This window comes from Canis lupus, chromosome 38 (genome assembly GCF_003254725.2).
Source record: "Canis lupus dingo isolate Sandy chromosome 38, ASM325472v2, whole genome shotgun sequence".
NCBI classification, from domain to species: domain Eukaryota; kingdom Metazoa; phylum Chordata; class Mammalia; order Carnivora; family Canidae; genus Canis; species Canis lupus.
Window position 1 is genome coordinate 7,380,147 of NC_064280.1, and position 16,304 is coordinate 7,396,450.

General features: G+C 36.9%; 1 long non-coding RNA gene across 34 annotated transcripts in view; it reads right to left on the reverse strand.

Annotated features, from left to right (window-relative positions):
• Positions 1–11,878, reverse strand: part of LOC125754547 (uncharacterized) — a 132,467-nt gene extending 120,589 nt beyond the window's left edge. For all 34 annotated transcript variants that reach the window (XR_007409135.1, XR_007409128.1, XR_007409122.1 and 31 more), the window contains exons 1-3: positions 11,345–11,878; positions 8,416–8,517; positions 7,556–7,782 (exon numbers count right to left, since the gene is read on the reverse strand). This is a non-coding gene — a long non-coding RNA (uncharacterized LOC125754547). The remainder of the gene's footprint in view (positions 1–7,555; positions 7,783–8,415; positions 8,518–11,344) is intronic.
• Between the last annotated feature and the right edge of the window lie 4,426 nt (positions 11,879–16,304).

Here is a 16,304-nt window from a genome sequence, read left to right on the forward strand (position 1 = left end):
ATTACAATAATAGATGTGCCATATTTAATGACTGTCTTCAAAATGTTGACAATTCTTCAAGTCTGGTCATGGGTAAATGGGGATTTGTTGTACTTTTAACTTTTGTGTATTTATAGAAGTTTTCAAAATATTTTAAAATGGTTCCCTGCAAGTCTTTCAATCACTCATCCTACAACTATTCAGGGAGCACCTGCTACATGACAGGCACTATTCCATGAAGTGGGGATACAGCATTGAACAAAACAGTCTTTTCTTTCATGAATCTTTCATACTTCCTAGGGAAATAGACAATAAATACACAAATTAATATGAGAAGTAATATCATACATAGGAGTATTAAAAAGAAATATAAAGTAGATAGGGGGATAGAATTGCACTTAAAGAGTATCAGAGGCAAATGCCCTGAAGATAAACATGCTTGATTTGGTTACACAAAAAAACATATAGTGCTCAAAATGCACTAAAACAAGAAAGTACCTCTCTCTCTCTCTCTCTGTGTGACTATCATAAATAAATTTTTAAAAAATTAAAAAAAAAAGATTGGGGATCCCTGGGTGGCGCAGCAGTTTAGCACCTGCCTTTGGCCCAGGGCGCGATCCTGGAGACCCGGGATCGAATCCCACGTCGCGCTCCCGGTGCATTGAGCCTGCTTCTCCCTCTGCCATTGTCTCTGCCTCTCTCTCTCTCTATGTGACTATCATAAATAAATTTTTAAAAAATTTAAAAAAAACCCAAGAAAGTATACAAAGAAAAGAAGAGATAGAAAATGAAATAAAAAAGACAGTCAAGAGATGGGTCATACAAACTATTTTGCATCTGGCAAGAGTTATTTTAGAATGTAAGAGTTTAAGACTTTAAGAGTTATTTTAAATATGAAAACATACTAGATATATTTGAGTATATAATTGCAATAGCTTCTTAAGAAAATATGTAAACTTTATCTTACAGAGCACTCTAACAGAAAAATAAAGTGGAATTTATACAGTTCCTATATATGCCCTCACCCAACCTTCACAATTTTCTCTATTAATATCTTGCATTAGTGTGGTACATTTGTTACAACTATTGAGTCAATATTGATATATTAAATCCATTGTTTATATTAGGGTTCATTCTTTGTGTTGTACATTCTATGGACTTTGACAAACATATAAAGACACATATCCACCATCACTGTATCACACGGAATAGTTTCATTGCTCTCAAAATCTCCTGTGTTTCACTTATCCATCCTTCCCTTGAGACTCTGGCAACTAGTTTTACTGTTCCCACAGTTTTGCCTCTTCCAGAATGATGTATAGTTGAAATTATACAGTATGTAGCCTTTTTGGATTCATTTATTTCACTTAGTGATATGCAGTTGATGTTCCCCTCTTTTTGTTGCTTGATAGCTCATTTCTTTTTATCACTGAAAAATACTCCATTGCATGGATGTACTACAGTTTATACATTCATCTACTGAAGAGCATACTGGATGTTTCCAAGCTGTGGCAATTATGAATAAAAGTGTTATAAATATCTGCATGTGGATTTTCATGTGGACATAGTTTTCAACTCATTTGAGTAAATATTAAGGAATGTAACTGGTAGATCATAAGATAAGAATTACATTATTTCTGTAAGAAATTGTCAAACTGTCTTCCAAAGTGGCTATACCATTTTACATTCTCACCAGCAATGAATGAGAAGCCCTGTTACTTCATTTCTTTACCAGCAGTTAGTGTTGTATTTTGGATTTTAGAATTTCTAATAGTTGTGTATCTCATTTTTATTTGCTTGATATAATCTCCTTTTCATATGTGTATTTGCCATCCATATATCTTTTTGTTATTGAGGTACCTGTTCATCTTTTACTTGTTGTTTACTTACTCTTAAGTATTTTTTTTAATTTTTTAAATTTTTATTTATTTATGATAGTCACAGAGAGAGAGAGAGAGAGAGAGAGAGAGAGGCAGAGACACAGGCAGAGGGAGAAGCAGGCTCCATGCACTGGAAGACCGATGTGGGATTCGATCCTGGGTCTCCAGGATCGCGCCCTGGGCCAGATGCAGGCGCCAAACTGCTGCGCCACCCAGGGATCCCACTTACTCTTAAGTTTTAAGAGTTCTTTATATATTCTGGATATAAGATTTTGTTTTTTAAACATGTATGTGTTTTGCAAATTTTCCAGACTCCTATTCCATAGCTTGCCTTTTCATTCTATTAGGAGTGTCTTTTGCAGAGCATAAGTTTTTAATTTTAATGAAGTCAAGCTATCAATTTTTCTTTCATGGATTTTACCTTTTGGTACCAAAAAGGTATTGCAAATCCTGAGGCTAACTAGATTTTCTCTTATGTTGTCTTCTAAGAGGTTTATAGTATTATATTTTACATTTAGCTGTATGTTGCATTTTGATTTAATTACTGTAAAAGATAAAAGGTCTGCTTAGATTCATTTTTTTTTCAATAGCTTTTAGTAGCTCTATAGTTAACACGTAGAGAAAGCTTACAGAATGGGAAGAGAAGCAGGGAAATCATTCCAGAGGCTTTTGAAGTCATTAATGAGCAAGAAGATGAAGGCTTGAATGGAGAACAGCAGTGTATTTTGCATCAGGTTATTGTGTTCCAGATATTTTGAAATTGGAGTCAATAAGCTCTCATGAGGGGATATGTATAGGATTTAGGTAATATGAACAGCCAAGAAAATGCAACATTCTAGGCCTAACTATAAATAATGGGACTATTTATCAAAATAGAGAACACTGAACAAATAATGTATGTTTTCGTGGAGAGGGGATATCATAGAAATAAAATCAGTTTTGACATGCCATATTTGAGGTTTTTATCTAGGTATCCAGTGAGAAATATCAAGTAAAATTGGTTCTATGAATCTGGAAAATAAGAAAGTGGTCAGGGGAAAATATAAATTTGGGAAATATCAGTATATAGGTATCTAGGGCAAAAGTAGCAAGAAAGTGACTGCAGACGCTTAAAAAAAAAAAAAAAAAAAGATGTCCTAGAAGCTGAGGATATACCAACACTTAAGAGTTTAGCTGGAAGTGGTGCATCTACAGCCAGATTCTGAAAGACAGCTACTAGAGCACTAAGGAGAAATAGAAGGGAGAGTGGGGTACATATTTTCAAGAAGAAGTGAGCAACTGTGCCAAATTCTGTGGGAAGAATTGAGAAAAATGAAAACTGAGAATTGATTATCACATTTGGCAGTATGAATATTGTTGGTGACTTTCATGGTGACAGATGGGAATGAACATCAGATTGGAAGAGAGTCACAAGGTAATAGAAGGAGTAGCAGTGCAAGCAGCTGCTTCCCACAGCTCTTGCAGGGAGTTCTGGGGTGGTGGTGGTGGTGGTAGTGGTAAGGGGGTCAGATATGGGAGATAAAGTCATTCACAGTTTTGGAAACAAGTAGATTAGGTCTTACTATAGACAAACTCACTAAGAGACAAACTTATTCACATAAAATGTATCACAAGTTACACACACACAAATTGTATTACTTTCCTTTTTTTTTATTCTATTACTTTTCTATTGTTTCTTTTCCTCCCTTACATGATCCCACAAAGTCATATTTCACTTGGCTTTGGAAACAAATGGATTACCAACAGGTGATTTTTTTTTTTTTTAGATATGGTATCACTTAGCAACATTCAATGCTTCTGATGTTGTACAGACCATTGATTCTTTTATGCTCCTCTTGACTTTATAATCTCCTGTTAATATATTGTACCTTATCCTCAAAAGTACTTTCTATTTATATATACCTGTCTTTTGCTACACAGTATGTGAAAAGATTGAATGAGATATTTCTGGGACACAAGACCCTAAATATTTGAATATTCTCCTTAAATGGTTTTCTGCCTGCAACCTGGGACATTCTCCAAAGGGATATATATGTGCACAGAGGCCAAGGCTATACAAAGAGATACGTTATTACTAGTAGCTGTTTGGTTCCACAGACCCAGAGTTTTCAGTTGTATTCAGGGTTAGAAGTGAGCCTAAGGCCTACATCTAAAATAGATCAAGCAGTATTCTTCACGCTTTCTCTCTAAATTCTTAACCACATCTTGGCCTATGTATCTTTCGATTCTGATTAGGAGGAAGAGAGTCTGAAAAGATCACATCAAAGGGAAAAACCAACAGAAGGAAGCCAGGAGCAAAGAGTTTTGCCTTGTACAAGCTTTTTAAAACTCTAAGGCTCTTAACAATAAGGTTCAGTCAGAGTCCTTAAAGTTTACCAAGTCCATAGCAAACCTCTTTTCCTTTTTGGGAGATGGGTGGTGGCAGTGAAGGAGCTATGTTGCTTTCTCTCGTCAGTACCACCATAAAAATATGAAGTGCCCAAGAATAGGGACTGAATTCTCATTGTTTTCCCCAGTGCCCATTACAGAACTTCTATTGCCTTAATTTTAGTATATTAATAGCCACATATATACTTTATAATTGATTAAAATCTCAAACTTATTTGCCAATTAATTATGATTGTTTTATTTGAAGATGCCTTATAATAATGCATTTTTTATTCTTTTATTTTTTGAAATACAAGGGTATTATTTTGGGAATTGTACATTATTAAGATTTTATGTAAGGGCTTTAAAAATGTTTTCATATATTACATGTTATTGGTATTGGAAAATTGCATCCATAATTTTTTTAAAAAGAAATTTATTTATTTATTTATTTATTTTTATTTATTTATTTATTTATTTATTTCAGAGAAAGCATGTACACAGGTGGAGAAGGAGCAGAGAGAGGAGACAAGCAGACTCCACGCAGAGCACAGTGCCAGTTCAGGGCTCAGTCTCACAACCTTGAGACTATGACCTGAGCTGAAATCACAAGGAGGACTGAGCCATCCAGGTGCCCCACTTCCATAATTCTTATCAAAAGCTGTTATCAAAGGCAAAAGAAATCTTTTATCTCTTAAGTCATTGGTAGTTTCCATTGTAGTAATATCCACTTTTTATAACTGATTAATACATTATAATTTTGATACTATATTTCAATGTTTAGTCTCAATATATCTTTATGTTGCTATAAAGCTTACTCATTTCAAGCACATATAGATGTATTTATAAATAAGTTCAAATTTATTTATACTATCAACAGTATAGCATAATTTAAATCTCAATGTTACTTTTTTCTAATAGTCCAACCACTTTGTCAATATAAACACACATGTGTATACAACTTAACTATGGAGGCTGCACATTGCCAAATGTGGATATTTAAAAATAGATATTTCAGTTAGTATTTTGATGTAAAATATGGTCTTTCAGCTAGAATGTTGGAAATACATATAACTCAAATATTGGCTTATACACATACATACCCACCCCCTATTATTTAGTTTACAAATTCTTTTTTTTAATAAATTTATTTTTTATTGGTATTCAATTTATAGCTTATGAATTCTTAAAAGATATTTGTATCTACATTAATAAATTCAATGGCCTTTAATTTTGATTCTTGTGTCTTTGGCTAGTTTGACCTTGAATAAAGCACAGAATGAGTTAGGAAATATACCATTTCTTTCCCATTGATTGGAAGAGTTTGTATGATACTGGAACAATCTGTTTTCTCAAAGTTTTGTAGTCATACACTGAAAGCCATTTGTCCCTGATATATCTTTGTGGGAACATTTTTAACCAGTGCGGTACTTGTACAGGATCCTAATAATAGCTTTTATGTCTGTGGTATCTGTAGTTATGACCTGTCTCCCAATCTCAATAGTAGTTCTATTTACCTTCTTTCTTTTCTCTTTGTAAATAGCAAGAGAAAACAAATATTATTCAGTAATCAACAATGAAATTCAGATTGCATCAAAGATATGTTGTCTCAAAAGAGGAATAAATGGGGTCAGGGTGGGTGTGTACTGAAGCATTACTTCACTTGGGACCAGTCTCTACTTCTAGTAATTTAAATATGATATTTCATAAAACTATAAGGTGTTATTACTGTTATCAGTACAATTATATCATTTACATATGGAGAGCTTGTCATCCAAACCCAGTGTGTTGCTATACCATGTAAGCCTTTAATGATTTTTAACATGTTTCTAACTTTTTTATTGTTATTTCTACTTTGGGCCAAGGATTATTTATAAGTGTTTGATTATTTTCCAAACTTTAACTATCTTTCTAGCTATCTCTTATTGATTTCTTCTATGTTTCTACTTTGACCTCAGAACATACTCTATGATTTCAATGTTTTGAAATTCATTGAATCTTGCATTATGTTGCATGTATCAAACATATATTACTTTGTAAGAAATTAATCCAAAACTTAACTTAGTAGCTAAAATAACATTGATCATTTTACAGTTTCTGTGGATCAAGAATCTGGACGTGGGTTAATTGCTATCTTCTGGCTTTGAGTCTCTTCCAATGGGGCAGTAAAGCCCAACTGTGACATCTTGCATAAATACTTTAAAATTTCTAAACCTTAATTTCATCATCTTTAACTTTTTCAATCAAATATTATCAAATATATGCTTTATTAATCAAGTTGGACACTTGCTACATGATTATCACTGTTCTAACCTTGGAGCTATGCAGTTAAGTGAAATATCACCACTACTGCTTATTTAGTGCAAATTATAATATGACTAATAAAATAAAAATACCATGAAAGATGAATAACATAATAGAGGTCAACAAATATTAGTTTTCATATTCTGACTAATTTATAGATATGTGTAATGCTGAGGAAATTTTTAAAGATTTTTTATTTATTAATTAGAGAACTCACTTGAGCAAGCACAAGAGGGGAAAGGGGCACAGAGAGAGAGAGAGAGAGAGAGAGAGAGAGAAGCTCAAGGAGACTGCGAGTTGAGTGTGAAACCCAATGCAGGGCTTGATCTCATGACCCTGAGATGATGACCTGAAATCAAGAGTTAGATGCTTAACTGACTGCACCACCCAGGTTCCCCAGTACGGAGGAATATTTTAAGTTTATTGTATTAAGAAAATCTGAGTGTGGTTTTTTTTTTTTTTTTTTTTTTTTTTGAGTGTGTTTTTTTTTAACATTTATTTGGTTTTCTGTGTAATGAATTTCTGTCCTTTTTGCCATCTACAGTGATCCATAAATCTTTATGATTATATGGAAAAACAATTACTCCCTAAATAGCAAATATATTCATTTATATATATACTATATATAGTGTTTTTATATTAAATTTTAGTAAATTGTTAAGAAATATGACATCATATAAAGCAAAAACTTTGTTCTATGAAAACTTAGGCTAAAGTTCTGTCTCTGTAAATTGAAAAATTTATTCTACTTTTCTGAGCAGCTATTTATTCAATGGTAAAAGAGTGATGGCAAAATGATGATGATGATGATAGTGAAAAAAACATACTTGCTTCAGAGGGTTATTATGAGAATCACTTGAATTAGTATACTTGAAAACAGCCTTGAAAACTGATGAATAATACATACACTATTGTTAGTGAATAAAGGATAATTTATGACACCAATTTAACTATAGTAGTGTAATGTTTTAGACAAGCTATACATGCTATATAAATAGAAATACCATAACTTAGATGTCACTTACATTTTGTGCAGTTCTTCCATTACAAGAGATTTATGAGAGGCACCTGGGTGGCCCAGTTGGTAGAGCTTCCAACTCCGGATTTCAGCTCAGGTTGTGATCTCAAGGTCCTGAGATTGAGCCCAGTGTTGGGGTCTGCTTGGTGTGGAGTCTGCTTGAGATTCTCTCTCTTTCCCTCTGTGCCTCCTGCTTGTATGCTCACACACTCACTCTCAAATAAATAAATACATCTTAAAAAAACCCACAAGAGATTTATGAAATTACAGAGTCCTTGTATAAAATACAGTTTGATGACCACCAAACTTACTGAACCAGCCAATGTAACTTTATACTTAACCCAAGGCACCTTCACTTCTTTTCTTACTTTCTAGCTGTCCATGTCATATCCATTATCTGTTGTCTTCTTGTCAAATTAATCATGTGATATTTTATTATTTTCTCTACTGTTTATTAGAATGAGTTCAGCTTTGATATCACTGGAAATAAGTGAAGGAACACTTATAAAATGAACTTTTTGATTATCTGCTGAGCATGCCCTGCTTTTCAGAGCTAAGAACTTCTACTGAAGCTGAGAATTCCTTTTATCTTTCTTCCCTAATGAATTTCTGCGTAGCTTCTACAAATCAATTCATATCTTACCTTCTCTTAATGATCTGTAATCATTCTAATTCATCATGATGTCTCTATTTTCTGAAACCTGTGATATTTATTAGATATTTCTTTGTTATATTACTGGTATTGCTACATAAACTTTGAATTAGTTTTTTATGTGCCTCATTTCTAAGTAAACTGAAATATTGAAAACTATTCACTGATTGTGTGTGTCTGTGTGTATCTAATGATACGTAAATATATATACTTACTTGAAACAATTTGTTGAAAGAGAAGACTGTAGAATTTTTCTTGTCTACCAAGTCATTTGGACATAATCTGGAGCTTGAGCCAGATCCAGTTGTTATTTCCTGCTGTGGAAAAAAAGTTTCAGAAAAGACAGTAGAAATGATGTGCATTAGTTAGTCATATAATAGTAGTCCCTCAGGTGATACAATTTATATTTAGGCAGTAAAAATAAGTGGAGAGTGCTATAATACACCAGTAATACACACTGCTGGGTTTTACATGTCTCCAAAATGATGAGAAAGTTGTGAATTTTTGTTAGCAATTATCACTATAAGTTTTGAAATGTATAGAGTAATTTCTCTTGCTGTCATTTGATGCTCTATTTCCAGCTTTTAAAAACTGTGTAAAAGAGACCAGTCTTGGAACACATTTTTCACAAGAACATACTGGATGTTTCATTGTAGAATAGGGGAAAACACAAAACAAAGTCTAGATATTTCAGGAACAATAATTCACTGAGAGGTGCTACTCATTTGGAACAGTAATTTAATGCCATATATTAATACTTAATATTTGGATATGAAAAGTTATTTGTTAATTGATATCACAATCAGATAATTAATCATATTTTAATGCTTTTTCCTCTGTAGCATCATTTCCTCTCTTTACTATCTTAGTTCAAGCTCTAACCATCTTTCACATGTATTCCTGACATAGTCTTATAACTTGCCTTCCACCTAATCAATCACTTCTACAATATATTCCCCATATTGCTTCAGAATAATTTTTTAAAAGCTGAAATATGATCATTTTACTCCTTTGATAAAAACTTTCTAATAATGTCCTTAACCTAGAAAATAAATTAGAAACTCATTTTAAGGACACTCAAAATACCCTTTACAATGTAACTCCTCTCTTCTCTCCATGTATCTGTTCCCATGTGTTTTTCCCCCCACTTTAAGCTCAATCTATGCTAAACAACAGGTATCTCCTAAATGTGAAAGAACTTTTTGTATTTCTGCGCCTTCTAGGCTTCTTTTTCAGCCTACAGAACTTTTCTCTCCCCACCACTAGAGGAGTACATATTTATAGGGCGATATTTAGTTCAAGAACCACATCTGTCAAGCCTTTTTAAATTCATCAGTGTTCCCAAGTTTCTTACTGCTTACTACTCTGTGGCCCCACGGTACTAGCTCCACATTTTTATCCACATAATAGTGAAATATATTATATTTATCTATGGACTTGTCTGTTAACATACTCTTCACAAGTGGTTCTTCCAGAATAGGAACTATATATTATCTATATTGAGTGCTTAGCTTTTAACATTCATTGCTCAATTGACATACCTCATGTTATAAGTAGAAAGAAAGGTTCAGCTTAAATTTAAATGGCAAAACTGTAGCTCTCAGTGGCAGGAATGAATTTCAGATCTAGGTATACTTTGATCCAAAACTCATAGTCTTCGGAAATGCTGAGATTTAAAAGTCTAGAACCTCAAAATATTAACAATTTTGAAAAAGAAAGCAACTGTTGAGAAAATACAGCAGGGATTATTTACTTTTCTCCATTTCCTTCCCTTATTATTATAGTGCATAGAATGTATGTTCCTGTATACTCTTAATAGTCACAAAAAAAACTGTCCTAATGGGTCTATTTCATGACACGCTTCTGGGGAGTGAGGCCGCAGGTGGGCTCCTGGGGAACGGGAAGTTGAAGAACTCAGTTCTGAGCACCTGTTCTCAGTGTAACCTTCAGAGCTGTGCAAATATAACTAGGCACGCTTTATCAATATCCAGAATCTTAATAAATCACTCAGGTTTGTAAAGTTCATTTTGGAAGATCAGACCATGTCACAGTAAATTTTTTGTGTAGTTGTTTTAATTTGTATACTGTGTCCAGTTTGCTTTTAAAAGTGTTAATAGTCTTTGTAAAGTGATTTGTTTTAAGCACATTAAAGGTTGTTTTGAGTGTTGAAAAAAATGTTCTAATGTTCTAATGACTCATCTCTATTGAAAATATTAATGTATTTCTCTAGTTTTGTTCATTATCTATGTGGCCCTAGAAGGCATCTGAGGTTGAGGCCCTTGCCACAACCTCCCCCAGCTCCCACACTTTTCAGAATCTGCTATACTACCCCTGCTCTCTCAGTGGCTCCCTCAATGTGACTGGCCTATATGTTCTCCTGTCATAGATCCTGTACAGCAGCCCTCTGGCCTCTTCCTGGGGAAGAGTTCTGGGTTTTATTACTCTGCAGACTTTGTTTCAGGTGAAAGAGTAGGGAAGCTGAGTGATGACCCTAGATAACTACTGGGGTAACTACTGCGGGGTGCAGGCACTGGTTCTGACTGCTGCTGCACATGGATCAGCCCTGAAGTTGTTTGCTCTGCTCCTGAACTCTCTAGAGATGAGCTCAAGTGCAGCCTAAAATCAGAGGCAGAGAAGTATCCGTGAACTGGTGAGCAAATACTTTAGCTACGAGAGGCAGCCACTGCCCAGTGCTAACCATCACTAAATGGAAACTGATGTTTCAGGGAAGCTTGAAAAACATTTTTTTTTTTTAATGTGAAATCTCCCACTTCTTAACTAGGAACTAATCTCTCCCCCCCCAAAAAAAGTTAAATCCTTTGCAAGCCAGATGAAACAAATTTGTGGGTCACCTGCCATTCTACAGCTGCCATTTTGTAAGCTCTCTTATACCAACCCAGGAGGTAGGTGGAGAAAAAAAAAAAAAAAAGTCACATTCAGAAGGCTATTTTTTACCCATTTTCTAATGCCATACAAAAAAAAAAAAAAAAAAAGAAAGAAAAAAGAAAAAAGAAAGCAAGCCAGCCAGCTGGCCTGTAAACCAGAGCTACAAATCCCTTGCAAGGGTATGGAGAAGACTCAACAAATTGCCAGGTTTCACAGTCCCCCGAGAAAGCAGTTTACAGGGTCAATACAGCACCTTACCTCCCGCCTGTGGGTCCCCGGATTTTGAACCAGAAAGACGAACTGATGACAGCTGCGTCCTGGACCCGCAGCCACCTGGCTTTCTAATGAAGCACTAATGGCTTTTCTGTCATTTCCCAGCCTTCCCCTCAACCTTTGAGCCTGAGGTCTCGTTAAAGACCAGGCTCGGAAAACCGTGGTGTGCAGGCAGCACGAATGCAATCTTTTCCACTAGTTCTTCCCGTTCGGGTCTGGTGAACCCAGGCCGGCTCCACTCTGGCCCTCCAAACGTCACTGCAGTCCGAGGGACCTCGGGGGCCGACAAGAACGGTTTGCGGGCTGCGGGGGCCACGCTCGCGACACACCTGGCCCCAGCCCCGCAGCTGCTGGGGGGGAAGCTCGCATTTCGGAAGGGACCCTCAGCCTTGAGCCCGCCTCGCTGTCCTGGGATATGCCTTCCGGAGAGCTAGGCCGCAGGAAGGGCCACAGCCTCGGCCTCCCTGGGGCGGTTACCGACCGGGGCTTCTGTGCCCTTGGGCCGCGACCCCGCGCGAGCTCCGGGGCGGCCGCCTCCATCCCTCCCACGATGCCCTGCGCGGTGCACCTGCCGGAGCCGCTGCTCTCCAAGCGGAGGGAGCTGCACCCAGGGCTGCCCGGCGGGGGGGGGGGGGTCCCTCTAACTGTGCATTCCTGTGAGTGTAAGAGACGGAGGGAGGGAGGAAAGGAGGGATGAAGGAGGGCAGGAATACAAAATGCCAGGTACGGGATCCCTCCCTGGGTGGCTCAGCGATTTACGCCGCCCTCACCCCGGGGCGTGATCCTGGAGACCCGGGATCGAGGCCCACCTCGGGCTCCCTGCATGGGGCCTGCTTCTCCCCCTGCCTGGGTCTGGGCCTCTCTCTCTCTGTGCCTCATGAATAAATAAATAAATAAAATCTTAAAAAAAAAAAAAAAAAAGCCAGTTAATGAAGTTCCTTAAATTAGTGCATCCTCTGTAAATGGAAAGATTTTTAAAGACAACAGTGGCTGAAGAGGGGATACATACAGTCTACGTTACTTTAATCTCTCGCTCTCTCGCGGGCTCGCCTTTGCCCCCTAATCGATACAGTGTCACTTCCCTGCGTTGTCCTGATCAAACTCATTCATTTGGGGAATATAAACATTAGTGAAAGGGAATAAAGGGAAAGGAGAGAAAATGAGTGAAAATATCAGTGAGGGTGACAAAACATGAGAGACGCCTAACTCTGGGAAATGAACAAGGGGAAGTGGAAAGGGAGGTGGGCAGGAGGTTGGGGTGACTGGGTGACGGGCACTGAGGGGGGCGCTTGATGGGATGAGCACTGGGTGTTATGCTATATTTTGGCAAATTGAACTCCAATAAAAAAACAAAACAAAAGAAAACAAAAGCAGTCACAGGGCTAGTCTTGGTCTCAAGAGATCTTGTAGCTCCCACTGTATAAGGAAGCTGATCCAGTCGGTTCGAGGAGGAGACAGTACGCTGATTATACCAATAGCTCGACATGCACTGAAAGCCTTTGGGAACTTCCAGCCCCAGAGAACCTTTAGCTGAGTGCAGCACATGAGGGAGCCAGAGGAAACAACGGGGTGTAGGGGAGGTGGGGGGGCAAATCTAAAATCATGATAGAACAACAACAACAACAACAAATAGTGTTTTAAGCCGTAGAGTTTGAGATGGCTTGTAGCTCAGCAAAATATGGCTGAAACAGTTACCTTAATTTTGATGCTTAAGGCAAATCAACAATTCAATACATTAAATATTGTATTGAAGATTGCATGATTGTGAGAAATACTGTCTTATTGATGACTTTAAAACTTTAACTTGTTTCTTCTCTATGCTTTCCCATTCTGTTCTCAGTCAACCAGGCCCTTACTCCTTTTTCTCTAATGGTAGAGCAAGATAAACTATTTTACATTTCAGTGCAAAGATATCATAGCCTAGCCTTAGGATGAAAAGTATATTCGAAAAGACTGTGGATGGAGAGTAGGGAGGTGTATGACTTCTCTGAGCCCGACTCCCAGGGCATATAACTTTTCCTACCTATGCATAGACTTCCCAACTTCTCCCTTAGTTTTTAGCTCAAGACTTTGATACTAGAAATTCAAGATCTGATAACCAAATTATTTATAAACCAGATGCCATTGCCACTCAGCTGATTCCGCTTTGTTTTCTTCTCTATCCATTCCCTCACCAGAATATAGAGGTCATGTTTTCCTGGTGATCTTACAGTGCAGAGCTTCACAGGGTAAGTCCTTTAATGGTCAGCGCAACAAATGCTCAGTGAGCAACAGGAATCCAGCCCACTCAAGTGGGGAGGGTAGTAAAGGAGGGAAGAGAATGACATTTGTTAACTTTTCACAAGCATTGTTATAACCATATTTATTAATGTTTTATGATTCAAAACACTGTGGCTGAAAAGTAACTCTTTATATGGTACCAGCTAGTAATGTTGGTTTGAGAATTCAAACAGATGTTTTGCTTGAAAACATTGTTGGAACTTTGCGCATAACAATTACTCAGCTATAGCTGGCTTAAATCTTTATAGATGGCATTGCCTTTGCCCACAATAAGTTGCCTCACCCAAGATCACAGCACTTCCCCAAGGGTACCCTTAAGTAATGAATGATCAATTCTGGAGGACAAAGGCCCAGTGTCCTTTCCTTAATTTAGTACAACTCTCAAGGATCATCCTCACTCTAGATATCTTACTACAATGGATTTCAACCTTTCCATCCACCCAAACAGATTTGTGCCTTCCATCCATTTTGGAAAATTCTCAAGGATTGTGTTTTTTAATACTTTCCCCTTTTGTACTGTCCATATATGCTTTTTCCCTCCTTCTTATTGTTACTAGACAAAGAACTGAATCCAAACTCTGGTTCAGCTGCTTACTACTTAAAAATTAGCCCTGGAATGACAACTGATAGTGATGGTGGAAAAGGAAAGATTCCTTTATTCGGGAAGCTGGCAATTTGGGACGATGGTGGAATAACATTTTAAAGACCATCTTCCCCATCCAGGCCAAGCCAGAATGTTTTAAAGGAGATGGCATGGGAAAGGAAGGGGGAGTAAGTGTAGCAGAAGCAGGTGCCCAGGCTATAGTTGTATGTCAGTGTGACCCTGAACAGACTTGTTGGCATCAGCCACAGTTGTTTCTGAATGTAGTCAGGCTTTATCTTCTGAGAAAATTTGGTTCTTCACTCCTCAAGGTCAGTGGTCTGCAAATCTCAAGGAAAATCGATTCTGCTACAGATCATGGGACTTTGTCAGCAAACCTGGAGTACATAAACTTGAAGTAATTAACCCTTAAGATCGATTGGAGTGCTGTTACAATATTGGAGTGTACTCTGATCTTCATGTATGATTTTTTCTTTTATTTTCTTATACTTTTTAATACTGCCTGCGTGTATTTTTTTTTTCAAATTTTCTTCCAGTTAGTCTGTGGCTGTATTTAATGCGTTTTTTTGTTCCATTCTTTGATATATTAACCAAATAATTGTATTTTTACTTAAATTTTTTAAAATATTTTATTTATTTATTAATGACAGAGAGAGAGAGAGAGAGGAGAGACCCAGGCAGAGGGAGAAGCAGGCTCCGCATATGGAGCCCGATGTGGGAGATGTGGGACTCTGGGGTCATGCCCTGAGCCGAAGGCAGATGCTCAACTGCTGAGCCACCCGGGCATCCTTACTTACAGATTTCTCATTTTTTCAAAGTATTTGGTCAATTTTGATAATAACTTGCTCCATCATACATTCAATAATGTCTTTTGTTTTTAAACATATTTAAGATACCCTCATATATGTTATATCTTATGTTAACATTATTTTTAGAATAGAGTCTATAGATATATCTTCAGTGTCTCTGCTTTGTGGTTAGTAATTTATTTATTATAATTTTTTATTGTCAGCCTCTATTCCTTGAAATACTATCAATGAGAAGTCTTTGAGACTTAGATCCAAAGAAGATTTTCGTTGATTATGTTAGGTACCTAAGAGCAATTTAGGATGACATAAACTATTGGTTTTGAGTGCTTATGGGCCACATGGACAGGCTGGTTTCTGACTCCCATTCAAAACTAGTGCAAGTTTGTAGGAGCTCTCAAAGGAAACATTTTCCCTTTATATCTCTCCTAGAGCCAGAGATGAAGAGTGAATTTCTTTCATCATATTTCTGTGGGAGTAGAGAGTGATTCTAATTCCCCACTTAATGATCTAGAGGCTGACTGATGATTAAAGGTCTTGGCTTTGTATACTGGTCACCAACCCCAGATCAGTCTCCTGTCACTCACAGAGAACCTAAGATGCAAGTCTTATAGGTACATTTTACATGTCTGTCTATTGTCTTTCTGGTAGGTTATGAGCCCCATGAGAACAAGGGTCAAGCTTTACTTATTTTAGGGGCTCAAGGTTGTGGAATGCAATTAATAATATGTTTACTGAATCAAAATAAATCATCTTTGGATATAGTATGACTTTCCAGTGGAGACTTCTCTAACTTATTCACCAGAGTAGATTGTTATTACTTTTTTGACTCCTATAACATTGTAGACATTCTTCTGTAGCATCTTATATATGTCAGTATAATAATTTTTTAAAATGTGTGCCTTCTCCACTGGAAAATGGTATTTATAAGGGAAGGAAATGTGTAATTTTTTGCAATTTTATCTCTCTTAGTAGGTGTTTGACACACCATAAAAGGTTTCAAAACTATTTATTCTATATATGCATTAAAAAAAGAGAACAGGGGTGCTTGAGTGGCTCAGTTGGTTAAGCACCTGACTGTTGGGTTTGGCTCAGGTGGTGATCTCAAGGTTGAGGGATCCAGCCCATGTGGAGCTCTGCACTCAGCAAATCTGCTTGAAATTCTCTCTAACCTCTGCTCCTCCCCCTTATCCCCACTTGAGCATGTGCATGTGCATTCTCTCTTTCTCAAATAAATAAAGTATTTAAAAAAAAGAAG